The sequence below is a fragment of the Physella acuta genome, unplaced genomic scaffold (assembly GCF_028476545.2).
Source record: "Physella acuta isolate Inbredline_101_S28 unplaced genomic scaffold, ASM2847654v3 ptg000307l, whole genome shotgun sequence".
Lineage (NCBI taxonomy): Eukaryota > Metazoa > Mollusca > Gastropoda > Physidae > Physella > Physella acuta.
The window spans coordinates 703,279-719,213 of record NW_026731826.1 but is presented as its reverse complement, the minus strand read 5'-3'; positions in this window follow the sequence as shown (position 1 = coordinate 719,213).

The following is a 15,935-nucleotide window of genomic DNA, read 5'->3' as shown; positions in this document are numbered from 1 at the left end:
TTATTTGATTGTAATAGTAATAAATAATTAATGCTGGTCAGAATAAATTATTTTTACTAGTTAAACAATATGGCTAAACAAAAAGGTCGCTGTTGGAAAATAAAAGTTACCTCGACTGGAAGACATATTAAAAAAAAACAACCTGAGACAAAGACCTTTATACTTAGTCGTCAAAAAAGTCTCTCAAAAGTGCGCTGCATGACTTTAAAAAACCAATAACATATACTTTAATTTTAATGGCGCCTAATGCTTGTGTAGTCGTAGTGTGAATGTCCACTTGCTCCTTATACTAAGACAAATTCGCTTTGCTTTACGTAAACAAGAATATTTATCATGCTTGACTGATTACCCGATGATGAATAGCACGCTGTTATCTAGGAGTTGTCCAATTAATTTGATGCATTTTAAAACTGCCATCATTCTAACTCTAGTCAATATATTTTACAGAGGATCAAATAAAACCGTATTTAGCATTTGTAAAAATGAAACCTGTCAAGTATTAAGTTCTGGTCACGGTATCTATGTCAACTACTCAACGGTAAGTAACTATGGGGAGTCGGGAGTAAGGGGGAGGGGGGGGGGGGGTAAATGGTATTTCAAAAAATTACATTGACGTATGTGTCCGTTATTTTTTTAAACGGAAAAAGATTGGATTAATAATAGTACGGTTTTTTATTATTTGCCGCATATTTGTCAGGTAACCCTACTTTGTACACATGATTTCTTATATACACTTTTACATTTTTAAGCAACACATTTATTTTAAACGAAATATTCCGCAGTTAATTTATTTTTATAAATACTGCGCCAAATAAAGCAGTAAATGATACGTGATAAATGGACAACTTGTAATCGCAGAATAGAAAAATGTTCATTTCAGTTTTTTAATTTTAGAAAAAAAAAATTATGTATATAAAGAGTAGACCCTATAAATTATCTCTAAGAGGGAGAATAAATCTTGGCAAGCACTTACAATAAAAGATTTAGTCGGATACTAACTGAACCTTTCAATAAGTATTTAGTCATACACTAACTCAGCTGCTGTACTTCAATAAGTATTTAGATCTGGGCTTGAGTATGGACAGAACAAAAGATATTCTGAAGATTTCTGTAGCAAACATCAGCTTCAGCGCTACCCAGACAAACATCTCGCTGCTGTCAGTCAACAGAATAGCCATCAAAACATCCAGCAACGCTGTTATCAGTGTCCGTGGTAAGGACGGGATTTTAGGGATTTTATCAGGAGTTTAATTTACATTTTAATAGGCCTTAGTTTTGGTAAATGGTAATGTTAATGCTATACAGATGGACGTTTTTAGGTATGGCGTAGTCGGGCAAGAGTGTTCATGTTTGATAGCTCCAAAAATCTTGAGTTCCGATTCTGGGCAAACAAGGCTCATTAGCTAGGGGTTGTTACTCCAAAAAGAGTTGCTGTCCCCAGCTCATATCGGCGTTAATTAACCTACAATGTTTGCTTGACTCAACTAACTTTAGAGTTTGTTCTATGCGGGTTGCTGTATTCATAAACTAGGGGTTCAAAAGCTGAAATCGGAACTTTAGAGCTAAAGATCGTTAATTCTACCACACGACAACTTCTTCAGCAGTGTTTCTTCCAGACTTTTTTCTTGGTGGGGGGGGGCACTTGATATTTTCGGGGGTGGGGGGGGGCGTCAACATTTTCCGGGAGGGGGGGGGCGGACACTGGTAAAAGTATATATATTCCACATATATATTCCATTTCGTTCGGGGGGCGGTAGACTTTCTTCGGGGGGGGGGGGGGGGGGGAAGAAGAGATGCCTGAAAGAAACTCTTTTCGTCAGCTTAATATGGAACAAAAGAGAAGGGAAATTGCCCATTTAGTTTCCTGACAACAAACAAAGCAAATTAAGTGCTGACATGAACATTAGTTTTATAAAAAAGTTTGAGCAAAACATTGATTAGACAAACCTAACTTCAGTGTGTACTGTAAGGCGGTCATCCCTATGACAGCTTTAAGATTTAATTACATACATCTTGAAGTACTGTTAAGATGAACACATTTCTTGAGAAGAAGATGTAATATTTTTTTTAAAGTTTAAAATATAAATATTCTTAAAATTTTAAAAATATAAATATTTTAAAATTACAAAATAATATCGCAACGATGAATCAACTAGATTACCTGATTGTTTTAATAAAGAGATGCCTCATTTTTACAAGCTTGAGCTAAATTCAAACCATTAATATTGATTTTCTCTATCTTTTCCTGAACACACCAGATCCAAACTTCACCCGAACTATCTTCCTTGGAGCAACAGACGATCAAGACGAGGGTGTGTTCAGATGGATGTCAACAAACGAAAAAATCTCCATTTCTGATTGGCTGCCGGGGGAACCTAACAACGCATACGGGGAGGATCAGCTCAGTTGGATCGTGTCCAACTTCCGTTTTGTTCTCAACGATATCAACGGGACGCGAAATAGTGGCTCGCCATTTTGTCAAAAAGGTACCGCTGATTGTATTTTTAAATCAGAATTTATTCAGTTGCATTTTTACAGTAGAAATATATTCGTTTTATTGAGAGATTTACAACAAAAATTAATAAAACTCAATAAATAATATATTTCAACCTGAAATAATTGACACATATCCAAATCTTGTTTTGATCTCAGCTGTCCAAATGTTTGAATACCTGGTAGTTTTACCTGAGAGTGAGACTGAGACCAACAAAAGTCACGCGATTCACGTCAATGTAGGTGAGTTAGGGGGCTGTAGGTTGCTGCTGCTTATATCAGGATATGCTTCGTTTGTTTCCCTTTCAACTAATCACAATATCAACACACACACACACACACACAAACATATATATATATATATATATATATATATATATATATATATATATATATATATATATATATATATAAGAACTACTTTATCTACCAGACACCATCAACGTCACCTATCTCTATTTCACCCAACGATTTACCAACGGGTCATCAACCGTGACACAAGACTGGGTCACGCTCTACCACACGTCAGTTTTTAACATCAAGTCTAGCATACAGACACACGGAACAGGTAGCTTGACTATATTCTGGTTGTGTCAAAAGATTAATTTTTTTTTCTATAGCACCTATTTCAAAAACAGAAAGATCAGTGTAATACGGTAATTCAGTTATTCATAATTTGTGAATTCGACAGTATCTATGCTGCCACTGAAAATATTTGCTTAAAACACTATCAGTAGGTCGTTAAGGACGATACTACCTCAACTTTACAACATTCAAACATTTATTCACATTGAGGTACATATAGAGGGCACGTCCTGCTACAGGCCACCAACCCTGTGACGGCCATCTTGTATCACGTGACCAGCCAGAAGATGAGCAGCACCTTGGTTTTACCCATAAGCCTCCTCTCATCAAGTTACTTCATCCTGTCTGACACTGGACCGACTTTCGGTAATCAGGTACACCGCGTGAAGTACTGCATTAAGTTTTAAACTAAATATTTAATGTTTCACGAAGACTTCAAAAAATAACGTTTGAATTATGAATTTTAGAGTTCTTAGAACATAACAATAAAACCACGGTGAAAATTGCGTTAGTTTACTGGAGATGTATAAAGGCGCATTGAGCCTAATTTTCGTTTTGAGAGTTAAAACGAATAAAAAATTGTTTTAGCATATAAAATAGATTAATTATGCGAAGTAGATATACATCTATTTTTAGCAGTTAATACAATCCAACAAACTTTCAGGTGACAATAACAGCCATAGCAGATTCGACGGACGTTGTGGTCAAGATGCCGAGAAACTCGCTCAAATATTTAACACTTACACTCAATGGATTCTCTTTTCTGTGAGTTCTTGTATGAGACAAAAAAAAACATGTTCTGAGTCTTTATCCATAAAATGTCTGCTCCTGTGTAAGGCAAATGTTGTTATCAATATTATTAAGTCAGATAAAGCATTTTCAGAACCATTGTGGCCTGCGGATTAACGTAGATTAACTTAGATCAACATCATCAATGTTTAAATAGATAAAGATCTGAGGTCTGTGGAGGGAACGGGTGTTTGGGCCAAGCTAAACCAATAATTGTGTGGAATTTCAACGGTGACTTGAAGCAAGAAGCCTCACACGATTTGCTACGTTACTGGAGACATACACCACGACTTTGGTGTCAATAGTAAATTTATACTTTGTAACCTGCAGCAACTTTGAACGTACAAGAGCTTCATCTGATCTTCTTTCAACCATTTTACTCTGGTGTCACGGCATTTCAAAATTCCAAAGGACTGTTGATTCCAAATGGGGGATGGTGGGAATCTAGTCAATGTATATATATATTCAGAAATTGTGAGTTGATACAAATCAATTTTTTTTTGTCTGTAGAGGAGCACGGTTGATTAACTTTACCCTGGGTCAGCATGACACGGCGCTGATCGAATCCCTGGACGATTTAAGCGGATCTTTTGTCTACGCTACCAAACCTGTCATGGTGTTAGTAAAGGTGTGCAGGTGTATACTAGTAAATACGTAACGTATTGTTGATTGTGTTTGTGTGTGTGTGTTTGTTTTGGTAGATTTGTGTGCGCTTACATATACGAGTCTGCAAAGTTGTTGCTTAATTTCGGTTACGTGTGAGTACCAATGACATTTTGTAATTTGCCTGTTTATATTGGTTTGTTGATCTCCCCAATTATGTATGTGTATGTATGAGTGGGTATGTGTGTGTGTGTGTATGTGTGTAAACATAACCTTAAACGTATATTGTCTCATGGTACAGACTTTGGGAGCCGACACCACGTTAGACACGGCCATACCATTGGACTACAGCACCACCCAGTACGTCGTACCTTATCTCAACGCTAACAGTGCGGACATTTCCACAGACTATTTGAAACTGGTGGCTCTATATGACAACACAAACATTAAGGTTAGTTTAATACGTTTTACATTATTAAAAAATTGATGTAAAGTCAAGTAAAGACTCATCTTTAGACCTAACGATCCATTGGGCACATGAAGAGGTTCTATATCTTTATTGACTGCGGGATATGAAAGGATACTGTGGTCAGTACTATGCCCAGCAACCTTTAGTTTCCTTTACGTTAGCTACTCATCATAGTTGGTGGAATCTGTGATGTTCCACTGACTTGAAACCATATTCGAACTCGAGACTTTCGGATTAGTAGTCTAGCGCTCTACCTCAAGGCCACATGCTTCCATACAATTAATGTAAAAACATTAATATATATATATATATATATATATATATATATATATATATATATATATATATATATATATATATATATATATATATATATATATAATATTTAACTTATACCCAGGTGTATAGCACATCACTAGAAATCAAGAACCTACTACACGCCGGAGAAGTCCTTGTTCTACCAGTGAAAGACATCACCTACATAGAAAGCGACCAATTCCATCCCTTCTCCGTCTATAGACATACCTCCGGCACCAGCGGCGCGTGCACAACGTCCCTGATGCCGAGCACACTGTGGAGGAGTCAGTACGACTTTGATGTTCCCGGCGCTGGTGCTTACCTTTTCGTTGTTATGGAAACCAAGAGCGGATCGTCACTTGTGTTGGGAGGGGCTAATAATACTATAGTACCTTGTGCCAGCGTTGCAGGTATGTACAAAAAGCACGTAAACTGTTCTCGCAGATTTAGACAAGATAGCTTGATACGTGTGATTCAATTAACCGGCAGGGTCGGGTAGGTTAAGCTTATGGTTGCTGAATTGATAAATCCAGAGTTCGAACCCCCGGATAGATTGGGATCAATATCTGGGGACAGCTACCCATCTATTAGAGAAAACTCCAAAATTAAACAACTGCTGCCTTGTAGTTTGTTCATGGTTGGACAAAGGCTATGGAAGCAAATCCAAAAAGAAAAGCAGGTCGAAATCGGAGTGAACGGCTTAAATGTCCCATAACGAGTTGACATGTTTAGGATTGTGTTGGAGGGAATCCCTTCTAACACTTAAGTTAAGAACGAAGAAGCAGAATTAGCAAGCACATTTGCAAAATGCTTAGGCTTGGAGCTTTTCCTTAAAAGTCGGCTAAAAATATTAAATAGAAAATAACCGAAACGCTTCGACATTTACACATTTAAACTTGCTTCGTAAAAAACGTATTTATTTACAGATAAAATTAAGATGGAATATTAATTTTCCTAAAATTATATCCAGTTTTATATGTCAAAGAAATAGCATTATGGAATTATGATTTATTTTCATTTTTTTGTTGAGATATTTAAACTTCAGTAAATTGAAACAAAGTGTTTTAAAACGTCAATATCATGTTTTAATCATGCTGTATTACTCAATGGAATTGTTTAGAGTCCTCCAGCATACTTTAGTAGCACTAGGCAATATGGAACACATCCTGGACTAGACTTTAAATGGCGCTAAGAAATATCAAACAAAAGATATTTTGAATGCATTAGCCTTTAACTCTAGTTCAACATTCAGACCTTACTTAACTTTTATTTTAAACACATTTATTAATGGAACATTAAATGCCACAAACTAAATGCTCGAAAGTTTATAGTAACGATAAAACACGAAATCCTCAGCCTCATTTCTAACTATTAATTGTATATAGTGACACATGACACAGTAGGTAAAGTTGTCTAAGGTACAGCTAATCATAGAGTACAGACATATAGCTTTTATTAAATCAGGTTCTATTTTCTCCTCATGTAAAACCTGTTACTACTAATCAGAGAGTACAAACACATAACTTTTATGAAATCATGTTTTAATTTCTACCCCGTGTAAAACCTGTTACAGCTATTCAGAGTATAGACATATAACTTGTATTGAATCATGATCCAGTTTCTCCTCCTATAAATCTTTAAAGCTAATAAGAGAGTAAAAACAGTCATATAGCTGTATTTAATTAGGCTCCAATATCTCCTCGTGCAAAACGTTTACTCCTAAGAGAGTACAGACATATAACTTTCATAGAAATTGTTTCCAATTTCTCTGATTAGCCGTAAAACCTATCACAGCTAATCAGCGAGTACAGACATATAACTTTCATAGAAATTGTTTCCAATTTCTCTGATTTGCCGTAAAACATATCACAGCTAATCAGAGAGTACAAACATATACCTTTTATTGAATCAGGTTCTACTTTCTCCTCCTGTAAAACCTGGCTAGTGGAGGGCCTGTACCACATCAACCTGTCTGTAAAGAGTACACCATTTGCTGCTTACATTCTCACTTCTGCTGGTGGTGCCAGACGTTACTGTCATAGTTTAGGCGCTGTGGATCAGGTGACCAACACAGTAAGTATTGATGGGAAGGTTAGATGTGTCATTTTAAGTCATGACATAGTCACATTGTTACTCTCAGAATGATTTTTCTACCGAGTTGGGGATTCAACTGAAACTTCCGGGAAGGGTAACTATAATGAAGCTAGTTGTAGAAGTCAAGCAGAAGAAATCACGTAGACCTATTGAATTGCAGGAGATTATGAGTCACGTGCAACGGTCAGCTGACCATTAACTTGTGGACGGCGAGTTGGAGATAGGTAGCGTTAGAGAGGAGTTGGTCAGTACAGTGTTAGAGGTTAGATTTGTTAGGTCGCTCGCAGCTGACCAGTGGAGCATGTAGACTTGAAATGTAGATATTGTTAGAGTTGGTCATGGGAGCGTTTAGGGAGAAGTAAAGTGTTAGTAGCAGTTAGATAGTGTTTGTAGACAGTCGCATGTTAGGAAGTAGTTACAACAGGAGTCAAAGATTGATGTGTAAATAAAGAACTGTAGTATATCTTGATTTGGACTTGGGTTTGATTTCACAAAGTGTGCTAGACATAAATAGGAAGAGGCGATCCCAACTCTTGAATGTATTATAGTATAAATTACGGTGTACAAGTAATACATATAAATATACATCAAAAACCTCCACTCACAATAACAGTTTAAGGTCTTATGTTTCTACATCAATTATTTCTTTTAGTTCGCCCGGGGTGGGGAAGGTGGGTACGTACGGAGATAGTGGGTAGAAATAGACACTGTTTAGTTAATGATATTAGACATAGGATGAAAGTTATTTAGTACTATTACCTACTTGGGCCTAGAATGCTGATGTTTATCCAGACATTAATTAAAATTTAACGTTTAAAATGTTTTGATTGGCATATTGTCACACAATTATTCAAGTCTACCCTGTGTCATGTCGTTCAGCGCTAAGTAACTTATTACAACTTTTTAATTCTCTGTTGATAATATCTGGATTATCAAATCACTCGTCATATTTGATGCGATTAGCTTTAAAGTTAGGTACTGATTGAGATTGAAATGTTTAGTACTGTTTAGTGTTATAATGTGCTAAATAAATGTTGTTTTTAAAATTTCTAATTAACAAGTACAATTTTTTTTTCCAATTTTTTATCAACAGATTTATTTTTCAAATCGTGAGTACCTGGCTCTAGATGACGTAATGCCGTTCGCCTCACCTTTAATTCCGTTAACCACACCGACAGCAGCACATGAAGAAACTACAGTTCAAGACACTTCAGGGACATCAGCGTTTTCGCATAACGTTACCATAGTTACATCAACGACAGATGAAACCACAGACTCCCCAACGACCTACTTTCTCATTTCCGAGCCTGCTCCAACCAACCAATCAACACCGTCGTACACACACACGTCACAAGAAACAACAGTTCCGATTGGTACAACATGCCAGCCTACGTTCCAACTACCAACAAACCTGTCCGCAGAAGAGAAAGTGTCTCTAACAAAAAATATTGAAAGGGAGCTATTTTTAGACCGTCGCGAGACGTCAGCCTTTAAAATGACTAAAGTATCTACATGGGAAAACCGTCCGTCTAGTAACATCATAGGTGTGAGTGGGATAGCAATGCTGGTTTTCTGGGGCGTGCTCATGATCCTGCCGGATGTACTCACGAGTGTACAGCACGTGATTGAGAAGTATACACGTGCAGCATACCAAACACATCAACCATAAAGGCTACACAGAGCATTGACGTGCCCAGTTACAATCTACAAGACAGTACAGTATCTATATAACCAGTGGCGTAGCGAAGTCGGGTGTCACCCGGTGCGGCACTTAATGGTGTCACCCCTCAAAGGCGTAGCGATCCTTCCCGGGGCATACACTTTCAACTTTCGATTTGCCCCCCCCCCCCTCCCCCCCAAACTTTCGATTTGCACCTCTTAAAACACTATTTAACACTCAAATTAATCACTTAATTAAGTGGAATTATCATTTTTCTCTATATATTTTGCGCCCCTCCCCCCTAAATGGTGTCACCCGGTGCGGTCCGCACCCCCCGCACTCCCCCTCGCTACGCCTCTGTATATAACCTAGCTGCGCCAGTCCGTCCAAACAAGAACAAAATCTTGACACTACATGAGAGTTAATGTTTATATATGAAGTGAATGTGTAATTGATATGATTGGGAAGCGTGTAATAGTTTGTTCCAGGCATTACTTCGGGCGGATGGGGGGGGGGGGGGGGGGGGGGAGGGGCAAAGAAAGTCTACCACCCCATACCCCCCTCGAAGGAAGTGGAATTTATATAAAGAATATATTTTTTTACCAGTGGCATCCCCCCCCCCCCTTCCCCCCCGAAAAAAAGTGTCCCCCTCCTGGAGAAAAAAGTCTGAAAAAAAACCCCACTGGTGTTAGAGTTATTTCTAAGTGGAAGGCTTAAATCCCTTTATTTCAGTAGATGGAAACTTATGGTTTAGGCTTTCAAGTCTGGTCATTAGCCAAGGTTGTCGACCCTGAACAGTGAACACCTTTAGGCTCAAGCCTTGCAACTGTTATGATAATCATTTTCTTTTATTTAATTTTGGTTTAGATGTGGTGGGAGGGCCTAGCCCAGGGGTCGGCAGCCTGCGGCTCGCGAGCCGTATGCGGCTCTTTTGACCTCCAGATGCGGCTCTCCGGCTCTTTGCACAAATAGTAATATTTATATAATTTAATTTTTACTGGACAGTGGGGTACGAGTTTACCCAGCGTTCAGATGGAAGATAAGCCTGGTGAGAACCAAAGCACAGAAGCGATCGATGCAAGTTATTCAAACCGATATCCATGCCAGTTAGTCGGCGTTTGCTGTGTTGAGGCCCGATTGGCTAATGGGAGACACTTCTGAGCCGGTGTTATCCGTAAACAAACTTAAATACAAATTAACAGCTTCTATAGTGGATTAAGATAGTCCTAGAATGTTATTTGTTTACTACTTTATTATTCTGGCAAAACATGTCTATGTTTTTATATGAATAAATATTATTTCATATTTAAAGCTATTTATTTTAAATAACAAATCAAATTTATTTACCTAATCCTATTCAAATATTGAAACAAAATTATTGTGGCTTTTTAAAAACTGGGAAATTTTGTATATATCGTAACTCTTGCGTATCAGAAGGTTGCCGGCCCCTGGCCAAGCCCTCAGTAGGGAGTCGTATTTCAATCTGAGTAAAAAATTAATTTTAGTTAGTGGTATACAGCCTATCGAATAAAATAAATTGGAAGTAAATATAAATTATAAATACAGATATTGTAGATTAAGCATTGTCTTAGAGTTCAAGTTAAAAATAAAAATTATTACTTTTCCTTTATTGTTAAACTAAATGTAATATCTAATTTTACTTTATTATAGTAAACGTATTAATAATTTAGTTTTCCATGTTCATTTGAACAGTAGTAGTTTTACAGAAATGATTAATTGAAGATAATTTTATTTTAATTATATTTTGTTTAATTATCTCCCTTGTATTCGAAAATCTTTTAGTTTGATTTTATTCCTATTTATTATACAAAGTTATGCTATTACTGTAACAATTTTAAAAAAATCCCCCCCCCCCCCCACACACAAGATTTCACAGCTGTGTTTTTTTAAAAAATATTTTTATAATATACTTTATTGTACAACATTAAAAGTAGCCTATATTTCGGATAATTGTACACTATCATTTTTTTCTGGGGACAAGTGTATTTGTATTAAATAAAGTAACTTTTTTTTTATACCGAACATGCCGTCACGTGATGTTTAATTATAATACGTTAGCATGGGAAGCCGTGGTCTGGTGGTAGAGCGCAGGACTGCTGACCAAGTAGTCAGGTGGGGATATTGTGCTTGAGTCCTTAAGATTTCGCCGAGTTCACTCAGCTATAATGGGTACCCAACTTATAATAGTGAAAATTAAGATGGCTATGGACAGTGTAGTCATACTTTACATGCCAAGGTCACAGAACATGTGAACGGTCCTCAATCTGTCCCATGAGCCGCCAGCATCGAATAAGTAACATTGTTTTAAATATGTTAGCCCTTTTTCTATATCACAATTTCTATTAATTATAGCTAAAGTTATTCAATGTTATTTAGCTTTTTTCCGTTAGAATAATCCCCAAAGTGAAACAATTTCAACTTTCTTTAATCTTTAGCATGTGTTATTTTTATAATTACTTTTCACTTGCAATAATCATAAATGTAATTTTGGTAATGGGTCTTCAAAAAACTTGAAAAAGAAAAAAAAACTATGGAGAATAAAAAAAATCACTACTGCAACTACATTCTGTGTTTTAAATGAATTAAAAAAATAATAGAATCGAGTTTATCAAAATTAAATATTTTGATGTACAAAGTGTACACGGTTAAAATTCGAAACTGTTAAATATTTAACTGGTAGAATTGTATTCAGTAATTAATTACTGACAAGCCTATGAATACAAGGGTAGTAAAGGTAAAGGGTAGTACAAACCCAGTAACATGGTCCGTTTAATCCCGACAAAGATGTAATTAATTTAATTTACTCGTCAAAGACATTTAATCAAAGTCTCTAATAATAAAAATAAATCCACTTTGTATTTAGGCAAAGGATTGCTTTAAAACATATATAATGCCCTATTTAGTTCATGGTTTATTGTGTTTATTGTGTGTCAAGATATTTGAACCTGAAAAATTATGCAGTATATCATTCTACGGTCACCTACATACCAATGCGCATATATATATATATATATATATATATATATATATATATATATATATATATATATATATATATATATATATATATATGTGTGTGTGTGTGTGTGTGTGTGTGTATAAAATAAACACAAACACAGAAATACACAACAGCATTCACAACACCAATCACAAACACACAAACACACAAACTCACAAACACACAAACACAAAAACACACAAACACACAAACACACAAACACACTAACACACAAATAAAAAAACACACAAACACATACAAACACAAACACATACACACACATACAAATACGGACACACAAACTCACAAATACACACACACACACACAAACATCCATATGCTTGCACGGATACAATATACCAATTTCAAATCAGGAAATTATTCCTGTTGACATCACTTGTACTTGACACCTAACGATTCTTCAATGAGTGGCCGACCTTTCCACACACATTTGTAATACTGCCCTGAGAGTACCGACTCTGATCACGAACACAATCCACTGAAGTTTTGCTTTGAAACCCCTAGTCATAATAAAAAATCTTTTCAAAACAAAAATATCATTATTTTAAAATCAATATTTTACAATTTTGAACTGTTAAGCGTTCAATTTAACACCAATCAAGAAAAAAGTTCTAAGTAATTAACTTTAATTACACGACACTTTTTATAACTTGCCATCAGTGGCGTAGACAGGGGGGTTAGGGGAGGGGTCACAACCCCCCCCCCCATAGACCCCTCGATATATATATATATATATATATATATATATATATATATATATATATATATATATATATATATATATATATATATATATATAAAGTATTAGGGGGTGCAAATCAAAAGTCTGAGGGGGGTGGGTGCAAATCGAAAGTTTGAGGGGGGTGGTGCAAATCAAAATTCTGAGGGGGGGTGGGTGCAAATCGAATGCAAATCAAAAGTCTGAGGGGGGGGGGGTGCTAATCGAAAGTTTGTCCCCGGGTAAAAATTGGAACCCCCCCCCCCCCCTTGAGACGATCCTGGCTACGCCACTGCTTGCCATAATTATAGATTTAAAAAACTGTCTTTGAACTTTGAAGTTTTTAATAATTTAGTTGTATAGCTTCATAACAAAACACCAATTCATAAGTGTTTTTTCACGGATGCTTTTTCTTTCCAACTCAAAGAAAAAAGATTCTATGACGTATTGTTTTTTTTTCATTCTAGATATTTCTTTTCTTTAAAATATGTTGCTTTACGAAACACATTTTATTCTGTATCGATTGGATCCTGATCGATGTTGAAATATGAATGTAACAACGCTTTGATGGGTTGATTGGAGATGGGTGTCATGTTGGCATTGATGTTGTGAAGGAGGCAGCAAAAAGGCCAATTAGATTGAGTAGAAGTTGCCACAGCTTAGTCATTTCCAAGAGAGACAACCCATTGAACGAGTGTTCTAGACATTGTTTCTGAATAAAGAAAGACAAAGCATAGTGAGTTGATAATAGTTATAGTTTGATACTAGTTTTCAATATAGATATGGATAACAAGCTATTTGTTCTGATTTTTTAATAGATTAGGTTAATAAACGTTTTAATTATATTAACTATCATTTGAAAAATATGAAATCATGTAATTATTATAAATTTCAATTGGTCATATTCTAGCAAAAGGTCTAATGAGACCACAAAATTGATAAGAAATATGACATCACTTCTATTTCTTGTGGTTTCTGGTTTATGGATTACATGTAAGTATGGTAGTTTGGATTTTGTTTCTGTATTTAAAAAAAAATTTCTTTGTTTGCAATTATTATTATTCTTGTGAGTTAGGTTACATGGACTCCTATGCTCCTTTTGTGATATATAATCGTTGAAAAATAACAGCGACCAACAATTGTGTTTGACTTATGTTTTGTGCGTATGTAGTTTGTGTGAAGTGTTAATTCACTAGAATATTTTACATGCTCATATTCCCGATTAGCAAATTTCCCAGTAAATTTTTCTCATGATGCTTATTTTTCGATTAGCGACTTGAATGGTTTTGGAGTTTGTTGAGTATAGGTCAGGGTATCCCGAATTTGTTGTGTGTGGGGTTCTGCACAGACATTTTGAATTAAATACAAAGAACTTAATTTTTAAACATTTAAGAACGAACCGCACACCTTGTCATTTGTGGAATTCTTTTATAAATTACAAACAAATATTTTAATATTTACACATGTAAGAACGTATCGCACACCCATGTCGTGTGTGCTGTTGGAGGTTTTGTAATTGTAGTGCAGGTAAAAAGATAAACTTTCACAAAAAAAAAAAACACTTTTGGCGACTACTCTTCTGAATAAAAAATAAAACTAAGACAGTGCCAGAAATGACCCGTTAATCCTTGAATACTTCCATTACATTGGTCATTTTTTTCGTATCCTCAATTAAACGAAATCTCCATTTAAAAATTGCTATGTAAAAAATAAATTTTCTCTTTAATGAAAGCACATAACTTTAGTTCTTTAAAATCGACAAATAATAAAACCAAAAATAATTTCTATTTTATTGGCTTTAACCTATGTTGTGTTTACTAACAGTAATATTTAAAAAAAGGAATTAACATTAAAATATATCGTAAAAAATGTTATCACTTTACCTCGCCGTTTATAAATTAATTTGTTGGTTGGTCAAGCTTTCAGAGGCGTAGCGACCCTTCCCGGCGCCCGGGGACAAACTTTCAATTTTGGCGCCCCACTCGGGAGCAAATTTTAAATTAGCACCCCCACCCCCGTTTATAACTTTTGATTTGCACCCCCCCCCCCCAACTTTTGATTTGCACCCCCCCTCTTCAAACTTTCGATTGCCCCCCCCCCAAACTGCAAAATGCAGCTAAAATGACATTTTAATTTGTTTTTACAACCCATTTTGGCGCCCCTAAGGTCGGCGCCCGGGGACATATGTCCCCCCCCCCCCCATCGCTACGCCTCTGCAAGCTTTGGAATAGGTTTTCGGATATCTAGACAACCAAAACCTCATGATACTAGTGATGATCAACTAAAACAGGCGTCCCGTTGGTTATCGCGGGATTATACTTTTAAAATACCCCGTCAAAATTACCCGTTACCAAATCACATCGAAGAAATGGCCCCTAGTAAAAATGCCCCGATACAACTGTTTACACTTGGTTTGAATAGCATTCAGGAGAAGTATGTTGAGTATGTTTTTTCTTTGAGAATGAATGCTATTTTAAAATAAACTTTACCTTGGTAGATACGGCAGGCAACCCCTGTTTCTTCTGGAACACAGACATCTACCTGGATGGCTACTGCTACAAGCTGTTTGACACACCTAGCAACTGGGCAGACGCTCAGGTAAGCTGTCAGCTTTAACTACAGCGGCTGACGGAAACACATTTTGCAAATAAATAAACGAAGCTACAGGCATCCCAAATATGGGGATTGGTTAGTCAATTTAAAAAAAATGTAAAATGTAATTAGTTAAGGCATGCCAATTTATAGCGAAGCGATCAGCTACTTTTACAAGGCAAACCAACTTTAAATTATGATTATATTAAGTTTATAAAGTCTAATTTTCAAAATTTTTAGTATACTAAAACGTAAGTCCATGTTGATTGATAAAACCTAAACCCAAAAAGCGAAAATCTTTTTTGGTGGATTTTGGCGTAAGAATACAATGTAGCTTGAGATCCCCCCCCCCCCCCCCCCCACACACACACAACATAAACCTGACTTGAGACTCTTCAGTGAGGTCAGGCGATAAGCCACAACACACATCGACTACAATGACACTAAAAATTCTTGTCAAATAACAAAGCTATGTACAAATGGTACCCAGGCGCTGTGTAGACGGGACCTGCCCGTGGGTCGGTTAGCTGAACCCACGACTACACAGAGCCAGGAGTTTGTACAGAAAACGGTGAACTCTTCTTTGGCAGGTGAG